The 15,153-nt window shown below is 45.7% G+C and overlaps 1 protein-coding gene across 3 annotated transcripts in view; it reads left to right on the top strand.

Annotated features, from left to right (window-relative positions):
• Window positions 1–3,534: 3,534 nt before the first annotated feature.
• The window catches only part of LOC101652022 (zinc finger and BTB domain-containing protein 21), a 26,794-nt gene continuing 15,175 nt past the window's right edge, over window positions 3,535–15,153 (top strand). For 2 of the 3 annotated variants that reach the window (XM_004696916.2, XM_045284590.1), the window contains exon 1: window positions 3,535–3,616. The gene's annotated coding sequence lies outside the window, so the exon portion shown is untranslated. Of the gene's footprint in view, window positions 3,617–7,619; window positions 7,655–15,153 lie in introns of those variants that run through there. The other variant, XM_045284591.1, reaches the window with a different exon arrangement.

Genomic DNA, 15,153 nt, shown 5'->3' with positions numbered 1-15,153 from the left:
GGTGGCTGCAATGATGGGCTAAAATATATCAAAAATTGTGATGATGGCACAGGACTGGGCAGCGTTTGATTGTTCACAGGGTCACTGAGTCAGAACAGACTGGACAGCACCTAACAACACAGTGGATTAAAGAAGAAAACAGCAAGGCCAGGAGAGCAGTTATGAATGAAGCACGCTGTTGAGCGTGGAATGAAGCAACCATGTCAGGGAAACCTTAAGAGCAGTGGTTCTCAACCTTCCTAATGCCAAGACCCTTTAATACAGTTCCTCATGTTGTGGTGATCCCCCAACCATAAAATTATTTTCATTGCTACTTCATCACTGTAATTTTGCTACTGCTATGAATTGGGAGACTCCTGTGAAAAGCTCGTTCGACCCCTAAAGGGGTCACGACCCACAGGTTGAGAAACGCTGCTTTAGAGGATAGGGAGCACCAATGCCTTGGTAATGAGTGAATATTGGCAACAAGGGATAGGACCCAGGTTCCTGGACCGAACAACTGGGCTAATGGGGCAGGAATGGATGAGCATTCACAGGGAAAAGGTTTGAAGATCAAATAAGAGAATCTGGGTCTGAAGCCTGGGGAAATCCCAATGAGAGGAGGAGCAAGGGCAAAGGAGCCTAAGAGGCAGAGTGAGTAGTCAGAGAAGAGACAGAAAATCCAGGTCAGTGAGGCAACCAAGTCTCAAGGAAGAAATGGTAAAGAGTGTCACAAACCAGAATGAAATAATGCTGCAAAGATTTCTGCTGACCTGACAGATTTCAATAATTTCAGTAAAATGGTGAGGGCAAAATTGTGATGATGAATTTACAGACAACCAATGTGTATCTTCTTGATGAAGCCTGAAAAAAATACGCCAGGTACCTAAAAGGGGATACAAGGGTAAGGAAGTTTGCTTTAAACAGGAGAGACTCCGGATGAGTAATACATTGGGTTATAACCGCTAGGTAGGAATTTCACGTCCATTCAGAGGCACCTCAAAAGCAAGCATTGGTGATCTAAAAGGTCATATTCTGAAAACACAGTTCTACTCTGACACACACGGGCTTGTCATGAAGCAGAAATGACAGCAACACATACTGGTAATAATAAGACTTAGAAAACTTAGCTTCTAACTTTAGTTCATACAATACAGCTCAACAGTGATTACTGGGTAATCACAGTATGGGTGAAATTGAGTTAACTGTATGTGTTTAACAGTTAATCAGACCCAGACTCATAGTAACCGTCTCTGTCAAATTGAACTGTACTCTGCAGGTTTTCAGTGGCTGATTTTTGAGAAGCAGAGCATCTTGGGGTAGACACAAATCTCCCTACTCTGTTAGCAGCCTAGAACATTAACTGTTTGCACCACCCAGGGACTCACCGGCAGTCATCTCAGATGCAACTATTGGCCTCACCCTATCTAGTGGAAAGAATGATGAAAATCAAAGACACATTCAAACAATTAGTTCAATGGACTAATGACCCACACAGATGTTCTCCACAGCTCTGACACCACAAGAACAAGATGGTACCCAGTTAAAAATACCAACTGCTCAGAAAGGGGTCATATTAGAAAGTTCTGGTTAGAGTGGGAGAAAATGTGGACTAAAATCAAAATTTTTAAAATACCAGTCTTACTAGTCAGATAGACTGGTGGAACCCCTGAGACTACATACCTAAGTTACCCACAGGTCTAGAAATGAACTCACCTATGATTTTATATATATATATATCCCTGCCACTGAATCAATTCAGGTCTAGAAATGAACTCACCCATGATTTTATATATATATGGATATATATATATCCATCCCTGCCATTGAATCGATTCTGACTTACAGTGACCCCATAGGACTGGGTAGAACTGCCCTAGTAGGTTTCTGAGGCTGTAACTTGATGGGAGCAGAAAGTCTTATCTTTCTCCCCAAATGTTGTTGGGAGGTTCCAAGTCTAACTTTGCAGTTAACAGCCTAATTACATAACCCACTATGCCACCGGCCCCTAACAATAACATCAATGAGGTACATACACCTTAAATTAATCAACATTTGAGATCAAAAGGGCAGCATTTACTGGAGGACAAAGTTCAGAGGGTTAGGAAAGGAGCAAGGGGAACAGGAAACACATGGAAGAAGTGGGGTAATCGAAGGAATTATGATTGAAGGGATTGTGATTAATGGCATGAAACAATGTATGACTTGCTAAATGCAAAATGAATTATCTTCTCTCGAAACCTTTATCCAATCTACAAGTTTTTAAAAAAAGGCCACTATTATTAGTTGCCATACCAACTACTGTCCATCCCATATGTTAATGAAGTGTAACTGCTCCACGGGGTTTTCTTAGTTGTAATCTTCGATATAAAATGTAATCTTAGCAGAAGCCAGAAAAATGTTATGGAACAGTCCTATGTAATAATCATAGCGTCCAGGAGTTGAAATGGACAGGTCCATAACCAGTTTAGGGTTGATTTGGCTTTCTATTGGGGTAGATAGCTTGGCATTTCTGTTCTCTGGTTTTGACAGAAAGCGAAGTGGTGCACCAAACCCAGAACAAGGGTGGATAGTGACAAGAAGAGCTGCGATTCTCATACAACTAACAACTGCAAAGATCGCCAAAGAAAACTGCTATTGTGGAAAATGAGCTAACTGCAAATTGATCATTTAACTCAAAACCGATTTTTAAAAGGTGCTTGTCGGTAAAGACGTGGTTTACGAAGTGACGCCCCCTGGCAGTGCAGCTACAGCCAGGGCTCCCGCCGCAGAAGCCTGGAAGCCCAGGTTTCCTGCAGCTCCCTGGCAGTCCTTTGTGACCCGGTTCATTGAACGGGGGTCGGAAATGGAAATTCCTGAGACCGACCCTCAGAAACGCCAGCTCGCGTCCTTCCCACGCTGCAGGGGCCCCTGAAGCCAAGTTGTTGCAGCGTCGTGAGCTGCGTGGCCACCTGGCCTCGGCCCGGTGACTGGGGACATCGGACGGTGGGCTCTGACCGCTGTCCACCGACGTCCGGTCCTGTGACTCAGGCCCCTCCGCCACGTTTCCCAAGGGAATGCGCCATCCATCCAGGGGTCATCCCCGCGGAGGGGCTCCCAACCGACCCGGGTCTGTAAAGTGCGGACCGCACGGAGGCAGTAAAATGAAGGCGGCGACCGGCCCGTTGGCAGATACATGTGGACTGGCAGGTGCGGCTCCGGCCCGCAGGGTCCTCGGGACGTGCTCCTGGCAGAAGCCGCGGCGACCCCTCCCCGCCGCCCACTGACCTTGACGCCCTTTCGGACGCGACAGCGGGCCCGGGCCGTCTGCGTCTCTGCCGGGCAGGAAGCTGACTCGGCAGCGACGGCGGCGGATGCGGCCGGGGGCCGCCGCGGCGCGCGCTTCTGCTCGGCCCGCCCTCGGCCGGACCCCCAGCGTCTCGCACCTCCCCGGAGGCCCGCGCCCCCGCCCCGCGCCGCCGGGCAGCCAATCACAGTGCTGCGCACGTGACGAGCGCTGCCGGCGATGACCTCATCCCTGGTGTGGGATGACGTCAAATTCAAGATGGATGGAATCACAGCGGCAGCGGCGGCTGCGGCGCGCGCGAGCCGAGTGTGAGCGGAAGGGGGCCCTGCGCCTGCCTCGGGGCGGAGAGCGGTGAGTACCTGTCTTGCCCCTCGCTCCGTGCGAACGACGGGGCCCCGGGGTGGGCTACAGTCTCCCCGCAAAACGCGGCCTTTCCTGACGTAACTCTGAGGTGACTTCTCTCCTCTTTTTTTCTCGCCACTAGCGGGCTGCGGTCTCTGGGGGCTCTGCGCGTGCGCCAGGGCCGTAACGCTTACGGAGCATGCCCTGGGCTCCCACGTAGCCGCTCGTGCCTCCACGCTGCGCATGCTCTGTGCTTGCGCTTGACTTTGCCCACGCGACTGCGCACGCTCCGTTGCCTCCGTGGGCTCCGCGCTTCGCTCGCAACCGGTTGGGGTTGAAACGCCGTCCGCGTCGGGCGCGTGCTCGCGACTTGGGGAGGCGCTTTCGGGTTGGCCGGTGTTGCAAGGTCCGCCTGAAGGAGCCTGCTGGGGTCGTGGCCGGCCGTTGTCGCGACTTGTCCCGCCGTCCCCAATCCCCGCGTTGTCCCCCGCCCTCCACTTACAGTCAGTTCGTTCCCGCCGCAGCCCTGTCGGTCCGGCGGCAGGGGGCTGTCACCGCCCGCACGACCGGCAGTGACCCGAGTTGGCTCTCCCCATCCGCAGGCGAGCCGGGAGTCTGGCCGTCCAAGCACATCCGTTTCCACCCAGAACCCCGGGAAGGAAGACCGGGTCTCCGATTTTCACCGCTTAACGCCCAGCTTTCCTGCTTTCCCTCTTGGAGAAAGTCCCCTGCCCTGAAGGCTTTGGGGAGAGGAGGGGTGTGGAGGGAGAAGGTCCAGCCCCAGCCCACCGCACCTGTTACTGGGACCCCAGTGGCCAGAGGTGCCCTGGAGCCCCTCAGGGAGTTGTGGGTTTTCTTATCGGCCCACCCACACAGACCCACTGCCATAGAGTTGATTTCGACTCATGAAGACTCCGTAGGACAGAGTACAATGGCTCGGTAGGGTCTCTGGTCTATACATCTTTCAGGAGGAGCCAGCTTCATCTTTCTCCCAAGGGGTGGCTGGTGAATTTGAACCCCTGTTATTGGGGATAGCAGCCCAATACATAACCCACTGCACCACCAGGGCACCTTCTTAACACCTAGGCTTTATCTGGAACAAGCTCAAGAGCTCTTCCAGAAAGCATCCTGTATCTTTCGATCTTAGAGGCTGTATAGTTTGGAGATAAGACCTATGCAGCACATTGGAAGGAGCGGGTAATTTTGGAGGCAGGCACACCAAGGGGATTGCCTGACAGGGAGAAATACAAGGGCTAACAGCTCTGGAGTTCTAGCATGAGATGGCATCAGTGGAGGATAGCACAGCCTAGTGCCTGTTCATCATCTTGACCTCCTAGTTGTCCATAGGGACCTTGCCTGTGTAAACCTTATTTAAGAGGTGACGGAAATAGGCTAACTCATTTTAGAAAGTTGTGGTTAGAAATTTTTTTAAGTAAACTTTTCCCACTAGTGCTTGAAGAAGTAAATCCTTCACCCACCTCGAATTCAATGTGCTTGTCAGTGCCACGCAATATTGTTTTTTTAAAGGAGCTGCGGTGGTGCTGTGTCAGGTAAGCATTGAACTGTGCACCTCAAGGTCAACGGTTTGGACCTACCAACTGCTCAAAGGGAGAAAGATTTACCACTTTGGAAACATTATATAAGGCCATTTCGAGTCAGAATAAATTGAGTGACACCAGGGTTGGGGTAGAAAATTTGATACTACAATGGCAGGCATTTAGGACACTTTTTACTTAGAAGTAGGAGTTCTATTTAATTCATTTTTCAAATACCATTCTTTGAATGTTTCAACCAGCCCCACTGCCATTGAGGTAGTTCTAACTCATGGTGACGTTATATACAGGGCCTGAGACTAAATCCTTATGGCAGCAGACAGCCTCATCTTCGCCTGATGAGTGGTTGCTGTTTGAACTGCTGACCTGTGGGTAGCAGCCCAATGCCTAATCTCACAGCAGGCTTTACTTAACATGCAACAGGTGTCCTTCTCAGGAAATAAAAGTTGAAAAGGATCTAACCCCTCCTCTCAAGGAAATCACAATAGTATCTAATAGTGTTACCCATAGAAACTGAGAAGAAAAATGAATGGTAACTAAAAGGAGTCCTGGTGGCACTGAGGGTTAGGCTAACGACAAGGCCAGCAGTTCAAACTTATCTGCCACTTCAAGGGAGGAAGATGAAGCTATCTGCCTGCCTTCAGATTTATAGTCTCAGAAATCCTGTGTACGGTCACTATAAGTCTAAGTCCCCTCCATGGCCTTGGGTTTGTTTTTGGTTTAAGGGCCCTTAACATTACTGAGGGAGGCCTCTAAAGGAGAGGGAGTCACTGAAGGGGCAATTTTTATTGGCCTCAGAGCCCATGAAGATCAGGAGCACAGGCTAGGAATGACAGCTCATAGTAACTGGCTGTAAACGACAGAGAAGTTTCTGCTTTGGGATACCAGGCTATTAGCAGCAATTAAACTAAATAGGCCATTTGCGAGAGCAAGGAGATATGGGGGCACGGTGAAGGAGGATGTCTATACTAAGTACGACACTGCACCTGTCGACTTTGAAGTCCAAGCTACAGTAGCACGGTAGTGAAAGTGCTAGGCTGCAAATTGAAAGGTTAGTGGTTCCAGCCTGTCAGCTGCTCTACAGGGGAAGGGTGTAGCAGGCTAGAGAGTCGGATGGAGTCCAACCCACCTGGAAGGCCCTGGGGTTTGGGTTGGGATATACTTTGGTGGAACCCTTCGGTAGATGCATGAGAGACTGGAGTCCCAAGAGAACAGATTTGGGAGTCATCATCTAGCAGTGCTTAGAGCTTTAAGAATTCATGAGAACAGCGAAGAAAGCTGCCATTTGCTGGACTCTGACAGACCCATGGAACCTAAAGACAAACTAGGGTCCAGGAATCTCCAGGTTACTGTGTATCCCCTCGTTCAGTACATAACCTGCCAGGCCTTGTTCTAAGCACTAAGGATACATAGGAAGCTAAGTCAAAAAACATTGCCACAAAATAACTGAAACTTTATTAAGCCAAAATATAAAAATGTGAAGCTATAGTGTGTTTTGGGGTTGTTGTTGTTTTTGACACATACTCCATGTAGTTCTTCACACTTCTAAAGGCATTGCTTCTATAACCCTTCCAAAAAGAATTGTATACATGATTTGCACCACAGAAAGACAGCAAAATCCTTGAGGGACTTGTAGAGTTTGGGGAACAGAAGTGCGAAGGGACAAGGGCAGGGCTGTAGAGGGTAAGGTTTCCCAGGGAAATTCTCATAGGACAGCCCTTGCTACCATCTTAAGAATGAGCGGGTGCACTGTCATGATGGAGGGGAAAATTCCTCAGCCCAACTTTCCTGGCCTTTTTCTCACCAATACAGGTTTTTGTTTGCATAAGCACCCCCATGATACGCACATCATGACGGGCCTTGAATTGAAATCACAGTGCTTTGGGTGCCACAAGCTTGCTGAGGCCAAGATGTTAGCTTCAAATTAGAAATATAGAGCCATGTGCGATCCTAGCTTCAGTTCCCATTTCATCAGTGGTACTCTGTGGTCATCTTCCACCAGTTTCTGGACACTCGCTGTAGAATCTTCTTTCATTGAAGTGAACATTCTTCCTTCTCTGGCTTATCTTTAAGGTCTTTCTGACCATCCTTGATTCATTACAAGTTTTGTTTTACGTGGGGCAGCATTGCCATAAACATGGCAAAGTTCTAATGATCCAGGAAAATGTCCATTTGAGTTTTGTTGAATTTTCTTTTTAAGGCACCCTAACAAGACTAAGACATGTATATTACTGAGAGAATTTGCAGCCATCCACAGAGAGATTTTTAATAAACTTGGGCTTGTATGTACTAGAACCTCACTAGCGATACTTTTTTACTCACCCCTGTAGATGAGGAAACAAGGACTTCTGCTTAGCGGGTGGACCGTGAGGACGATGAGGCAGAGTAACCAAAGAGGTGGTGCTGTTACTGCAGAAAGATGACGTATTGTGGTAGTTGAATGGCTGAGCTGCTGATGGAGGTGGGGAGAGATTACTAATCTTCTGTGCACAAGGTTAGTTTGGAGCTAGCTCCTTCTGCAGAAGAGGTAAGAAAGGTATTTCACGTGGTGGCTACTGGGTGCACGAGCCTTGGAGGGTGTGTCCAGTAAGAGTGGAACTGTGAATTGCAGCCAGAATGTAGAATTATGTTTGCCAGTCTGCAGTTTATAGTTCATCCAGGAAGTAGTAGAAAAATCAATACAGTATTTTGAAGCAGAGTAGTGGTGTGTCCACTTTTGCTTTAGGAAAACCAAACGCATGATTTCCATTCCTTTGTACCTAATTCAAGTGTCAGCACAAAAAATCAATAAGCATTTATTGTTGTGCAAGGTACCGTGTTAGGCATTTTGAAGAGGGCTGACGTGCAATAGATTCTCATTTCCTCGGGAGCTTACAAGCATACTGGAGAGATACAGATGGCAGACAATATAAGCCAATGAGTAAACACAACGTGAAATGGTGCAGGCTCTTTGTAATCCATCAGAAAGAAGAGGTTTGCCCATTATAAACTGAAGTGATCAAGGCAGACTAGTGGGGCTGTGAAAAATGATTCATATTCATATTGTGATGAGTGGCAAGGTGAAGTCTCACTCACTGCCATCAAGTTGATTCTGATAAAAGCCCTATAAGACAGGGCAGAACTGCCCCTGTTGGCTTTCTGAGCCTGTAACTCGACAGGCATAGAAGTCCTATTCTTTCTCCCATGTCGACTGGTGGTTTCAAGCTGCTGACCTTGTGGTTAACTGCCAAATGTTTAACCCACTACTAACACCTGGGCATGAGAGGTGGTATACTCACTGCAATTGAGTTAATACCGACTCATAGTGACCCGTAGGACGGGGTAGAACTGCCCCAGCAAGTTTCCAAGACTAACTGTTTACAGGAGTAGAAAGGCCAAGGAGCCGCTGGTGGCTTTGAACTACTATAGGCCTTGCAGATTACAGTCCAACACATAACCACTATGCCACCAGAGCTCCTAAGATGAAGTATAGGGTATTCCAAATTGGGAAATAGAATGAACAGAAGTAAGATGTGCAGGTTGTATCTCAAAAAAGAATCACTGGCTGTTCAGTTAGGTCTCAGCTAAAGTATCAGGTGAAGGTATTTTCTGGCAGTCTTCTCAAAGTCTCCAGTTACTCCACCCAGCCACAGCATCCTAATTATTTCTTTGCACAATCTAAACTAACCTTTATATGTTTCCTCGTTTATCATCTGGCTTCCTTCACTATTTAGTGGAGGCCTTATCTGTTTTGTGCACCCCTGTGTGGCGATACGTATCACCACACTTGGTACATAGAAGCTTCTGTTTTTATGAAGCTCAATCTAACAACAGCATGAAGTATGGATTTTGAAGGAATAGGAAAAATGAATACCACTTGGGAAAATATTAGTTAGGCTCCTTTAATAACCAGGCGCATAAACTGACTGGCTGGCTGGGTTGAATAGAAAAGGGAATGTATTGCCAAGTTACAGGGTTGCTCTAATGTTTAAAGAAAAGCTAAAGGGTTGAGCCAGATAGGACAAAAACTAGGACGACTTCAGGATTGTGTGTAGCAGGTACTGGCATGCTTCATTTTCACGCCAATGCTCAGATAGACCGGCTCTGCTCAGACGGCCTTCTCCTCCCTCTCCCGGAGTCATCGTCCCTGGGGAAAATGCTCAGTTGGCTGGATTCTGGTAGTGTGGCTACTACCCCTGAGTGAGAGGAACGCGGCACGTCGGACTGTACAGTCGGACAACGTTTGTTCTTCCACAGTCAAGGGTCAGGAGGAGGAATGACTGCTGGGTGGCTAAAACTGAAGAACAAAATTCTGCTCAGCCAATGAAGGTGCAAATGAAGAGCAGTAACTATGTTGTTGTAGAGTGATTTGGCTGGACATGGAAAGAACACAGATAAACTATAGCTTTGAAAACAAGCATTTGAAATAATTTTTGAGTGTTGTCCACTGAGATGATGATGAGACTTAGACGCAGAGGCAGCTTTAGTAAAATCAAATAGAGTTAGGGCGAAATGATGATGATGGCTTGTGGGCGAGGAATGTATGTCTGTATATGTGTGCACAGTCCAACATAGATGCTTTGGATTTTTAAAATACTTGTAATACATGCATTCTTCCTTTTGTCTAACATCATGGTTAAGGCTAGAAAAGCCATTCCAGAACCTTGCAAAAGATCATGTGTGCAGTTTGTTTCATGTTTTGGATACAAAGACATGTTTTTTTTGTAGAACTAGTAGTAAAAGTTTTAGTGGGCTAGTCTTGGAGCCATTTTATTTTTTTTATGTTGCTTACCAACAACTCCAACCTGTGTTTTAGTCTCCCGTTTGAAAGAAGATGAGGTTATTTATGCCTCTTTCAAAGTCCCCATTTCAGCCCTTGTTCATCTCCTCTTTTAATTTTTTATTTTATTTTTTTAATCATTTTATTAGGGGCTCATACAACTCTTATCACAATCCATACATACATCAGTTGTGTAAAGCGCATTTGTACATTCATTGCCCTCATCATTCTCAAAACATTTCCTCTCCACTTAAGCCCCCGGCATTAGGTCCTCATTTTCCCCCTCCCTCCCCGCCCCCCCTCCCTCATGAGCACTTGATAATTTATAAATTATTATTTTGTCATATCTTGCCCTGTCCAACGTCTCCCTTTAACCACTTTTCTGTTGTCCGTCCCCCAGGGAGGAGGTCACATATAGTTCCTTGTAATCGGTTCCCTCTTTCCAACCCACTCTCCCTCTACCCTCCCAGTATCTCCACTCACACCACTGGTCCTGTAGGGATCATCCACCCTGGATTCCCTGTATTTCCAGTTCATATCTGCACCAGTGTACATCCTCTGGTCTAGCCAGACTTGCAAGGTAGAATTCGTGTCATGATAGTGGGAGCGGGGAGGAAACATTTAGGAACTAGAGGAAAGTTGTATTTTTCATCGTTGCTACACCGCACCCTGACTGGCTCGTCTCCTCCCCGAGACCCCTCTGCAAGGGGATCTCCAGTGGCCTACAAATGGGCTGTGGGTCTCCACTCCACACTTCCCCCATCATTCACTATGGTAAGATTTTTGTTCTGATGATGCCTTACACCTGATCCCTTCGACACCTCGTGATCCCATAAGCATGTTCTTCCTTTTTAGTTTTCCAGGCTTTTGTGTCCTCTAGGTTTTTGTGTCTATCATTATAACATTTCCCTCTGTCTTCTCAAGTTGCTCCTTGAAGTTTTCTGTCCGGCTCGTTTACTTCATCATTTCTTCTGTTTGCTTTGTTACTCTGATTAAGAGCAAGTTTCAGAGTCTCTTCTGATGCCCACTTTGGTCTTTCTTCATGTATGAAGCTCCTGACGTCCTCTCACAGCACATCAGGTCTCTGTCATTAGTGTTGCATGTGTCAAAACTGTACTTGCGATTTCTCGAAATTCAGGTGAGATAGACTCATGGTCGGATTTTGGCTCTCGTGGACTTGTTTTAATTTTCTTCAGCTTCAACCTGAACTTACTTAGAGCAATTGTCTCTTCCACAATCTACTGCTGGCTTGCTTTTAGCTGCTAATATTGAACTTCTCCATCGTCTCTTCCCACAGATGTAGGCAATTTGATTTCTGTGCCTTCCATTTGGAGAAGTCCACATGCACAGTTGCCTTTTCTGTTGTTGAAAAAGGCCATGTTTCCCATCTACTCCTTCCTCTTTGTTTCCAGCTGTAGCATTTCATTTGCCAATAATTATCAATGCATTTTGATTCCATGCATGATCAATTTCAGACTGAAGATGTTGGAAGAATTCTTCAATTTCTTCATCATTAGCTTTAGTAGTTGGTGTGCAAATTTGCATAATAGTTGTATTCATTGGATTTCCTTGTCTATGGGTATATCTTATCCAATCACAGAGAGCATTGTACTTCAAGATAGATATTGAAATGTCCTTTTTGACCATGAAGGCACTGCCATTGCTCTTGAACGTTTCACTCCCATGTAGTAAACAGTATGCTTTTCTGATTAAAAATGGCCAATACTAATCCATTTCAGCTCACTAATGCGTAGTATATTGATTTTTATGCATTCATTTCATTTTTGACCACTTTCAGTTTTCCTAGATTCATACTTTGTACATTTCCAAATTCCAATATTAGTAGATGTTTGCAACTATTTCTTCTCATTTTAAGTTACGCTCATCAACAAATCAAGATTCCCCAAAGCATTCCTCCCTCAGGGCTTATTTCATCCACATACTTCAAAAAGGTAGCTCTTCCTTAATCACATTTCCAGTGCCTTCCGACTTGAAGGGCTCATCATCTGGCACTTTGTTTGACAATGTTCTGCTTGCTGTTCATTAGGTTGTCCGTGTGTGGCACTGTTTCAATGCTTTCCATAAAATTTTCAGCGCCCAGTTCCTCAGAAGTAGACATCCTATTTCTTCTTGGGACTAGGTTCTCAGCCTGGAAGCTCTGCTTCAGCCTTTTTGCTTTGGGTGACCCTGCTGGTGTTTGGAATACCAGTGACAAAGCTTCTGGCATCTGAGCAACACAAGCTACCATAATATGACAAACTTCAAATTAAAATGACAAACTTTTTAGGTCTTCCTTACCCATTGTCCAATTTTCTCTTAAAAATGAGGTAATTGAAAAATTGTGCCCTGCGTCAGGAGCACCTTAGTCCTCAAAGTGACACATTTGCTTTTTAGCACATTAAAGAAGTCTTTTGCAGCTGATCTGACCATTGTCATATAGTCTGTGTTCTCAGATTATTTGCTTAATGTACAAATTAAGTAATTATGGTGAAAGGATATAACTGATTCACATGATTGAAAAGACCATAGCTAGGATCTTCTTTGATATCACATGCAAATAAAATGTAGCTGACGATCATCCAGCAGGGGTTGCGGCAGTCCATGGATAGGGAACTGCTAGAGGTATAGGACGGATTCAGAAGAGGATGTGGAACAAGGGATATCATTCCTGATATCAGATGGATCATGGCTGAAAGCCGAGAATACCAGGAAGATGTTTTTATGTGTTTTGTGGACTATGCTAAAGCATTCAGCTGTGTGAATTATAATAAACTGGATATCCTTGAGAAGACTGGAAATTCCAGCATACTTCATTGTGCTCATGTGGAACTTGTGCATGGATCAAGAGGCGTTTGTGAGAAAATAACAAGGGAATACTGTGTGGTTTAAAATCAAGAAAGGTGTGCGCCACAATTGGGTCCTCTCACTAAACTTATTCAGTCTGTATGCTGAGCAAATGAGACTGGATTATATGAAGCGGAATGTGGCATCAGGGTGGGAGAAAGGTTTATTAACAACCTGGGATATGCACGGGACAGAACCATGCTTGCTGAAAGTGAGGACTTGAAGCATTTGCTGTTGAAGATCAAGGATTGCAACTGTAGTATGGATTACAACTCTAGGTAAAGAAAACCAAAATCCTCACAACTAGACCAATAGTTTACATCAATAAAGGGAGAAAAGGTTGAAGTTGTCAAGGATTTCATCTTGCTTGGATCCACAATCAAGCTCATGGACGCAGCCATCAAGAGATCCAAAGATGCATTACATTGGGCAAATCTGCACAAGGTCTCTTTAGAGTATTGAAAATCAAGGATGTTAATTTAGGACTAAGGTATGCCTGACCCAAGCCATGGTATTTTCAGTTGCCTCATATACATGTGAAAATTGAACAAAGAAGACTGCAGAATTATTGGTACGTTTGTATTGTGGTGCTGGAGAAGCATATTGATGGTACCATGGACTGCCAAAAGGACAAACATCTGAATGAAGGCAGAGCAAGAATGGTGGGACTTCGTCATCAGGACATCGGGAGAGACCAGTCCGTGGAGAATATCATGTTTGGTAAAGCAGAGGGGCAGCAAGGAAGAGGAAGACCCTCAGTGGGATGAATTGACACCGTACCTCCAACAGTGGGCTCAAACATAAAACAACTGGGAGGACGGCACAGGCCCAGGCAGTGTTTTGTTCTCTTCTGCATGGGGCCACGATCGTGTTTATAGATCCAGTTAGAAAGAGGTTGGTTTTCCCATGGCTCAGCTTGAAGGATCCTTATCCAGGTGCCTAGAATGTATGTCTGTGTTTAGCTTTCTTCTGATTCTATTCCCAAAATGTTATTGCCTATCTCCCTCTAAAGTATTTGCTTTGAATTAATTTGTATATAATTATGCCTCGCCGCCACCCCCACCCCCAGCATTTAGTACCTGAGGAAGGGATCTGTGAGGTAATACTGTGTAATAACTTACTGGCACCCAGTTGTGAAAGGCTTCATAGCTGAGGAAAGGGTGTGGGGGTCCATTCTGGCCTTCTTTGGCTACCCTACGGAGAAGGGCAATCCAACTCATCACCACACCCAGGCCCATTGTCCCAAGGCAGAGGTCAAACATGTGTCTACCCTCTATTCTTCTCTACCCTGTTGTGACGCTGACCAGTTCTCCCCCAGCGACTTCTCTGCTTAGTTCGATAATCGGTCACAGTGACCACATAGAACTCACAAATGAAATCCATGATTAGGAGAACTTACTAGGGAAATTACCACAAGCCAGGATCAGAAAACATTAAGGTTGCAGTCATTGGTCCACGGCTGCCCCCGTCCTCAGCCAGCAACCAAGTCTCTCTCTTTAGTCCCCAGCATCTCAACTATGTGGTCATTTGGCCTCTGTCTCCGTGGGCCAGGAAGCAGCATAGCCTCTGCTCTGTTCCAGTCGTCTGTGGTCTCAGTCTCCATCACTTCAAATGGGACCTCCAGCGTGCCACAATGCTTCTTCCCTGATGGTCCTGGGAATTCGCCCCCTTCTGAGATAGCTCTCTGTGGAGGTGTGGTTTTTGTCTTTCAGCAGATCTTATTCGTAATATATCCCACCTTAATCTGATAGCATAAGAGAACGCCCACCAAAATGTGATTTTAACCACTAAAGCAGCGGTTCTCAACCTGTGGGTCGTGACCCCTTTGGGGGTCGAATGACCCTCACAAGGGTCATCTAAGACCATCGGAAAACACATATTTATGATGGTCTTAGGAACTGAGACACCGCTCCTCTATCCGTCTCCAGGCAGGTCCACCCACATGCAGATATGCCCACATATGAGAATACCTGGTGTGAACACTGTTACCCATGCTACACCATGCTTCAAGACAAAATTTCATTTATTTGTCATTAGAAATAAATATTTTACAATATCTAATTACATATTGCTTTTGTAATAAATCCAATGCTTTCATTATGTTTAATTTGTAACAATGAAAATACATCTTGCATATCAGATATTTACATCATAAACATAACAGTAGCAAAATTCCATTTATGAAGTAAACAAAAATAATGTTATGGTTGGGGGTCACCACAACATGAGGAACTGTATTAAGGGTTGTGGCATTAGGAGGTTGAGAACCCCTGCGCTAGAGTTTGTCATCACAAAAGGGATTGTGGCTAAAAGGGCTCATTGGCTACATTTCTGTAGCCATTCTAGGGACTTCAGGTCAAGGCAAGTCTTTTTTTTTTTTTTTTAATCAT

This window comes from Echinops telfairi, unplaced genomic scaffold, assembly GCF_000313985.2.
Source record: "Echinops telfairi isolate 266 unplaced genomic scaffold, ASM31398v2 ScPeMD7_7469;HRSCAF=8507_0, whole genome shotgun sequence".
In the NCBI taxonomy this organism is placed as follows: domain Eukaryota; kingdom Metazoa; phylum Chordata; class Mammalia; order Afrosoricida; family Tenrecidae; genus Echinops; species Echinops telfairi.
Note: the sequence above shows the minus strand (reverse complement) of the source record. Positions and strands in the feature narration are given on the sequence as shown.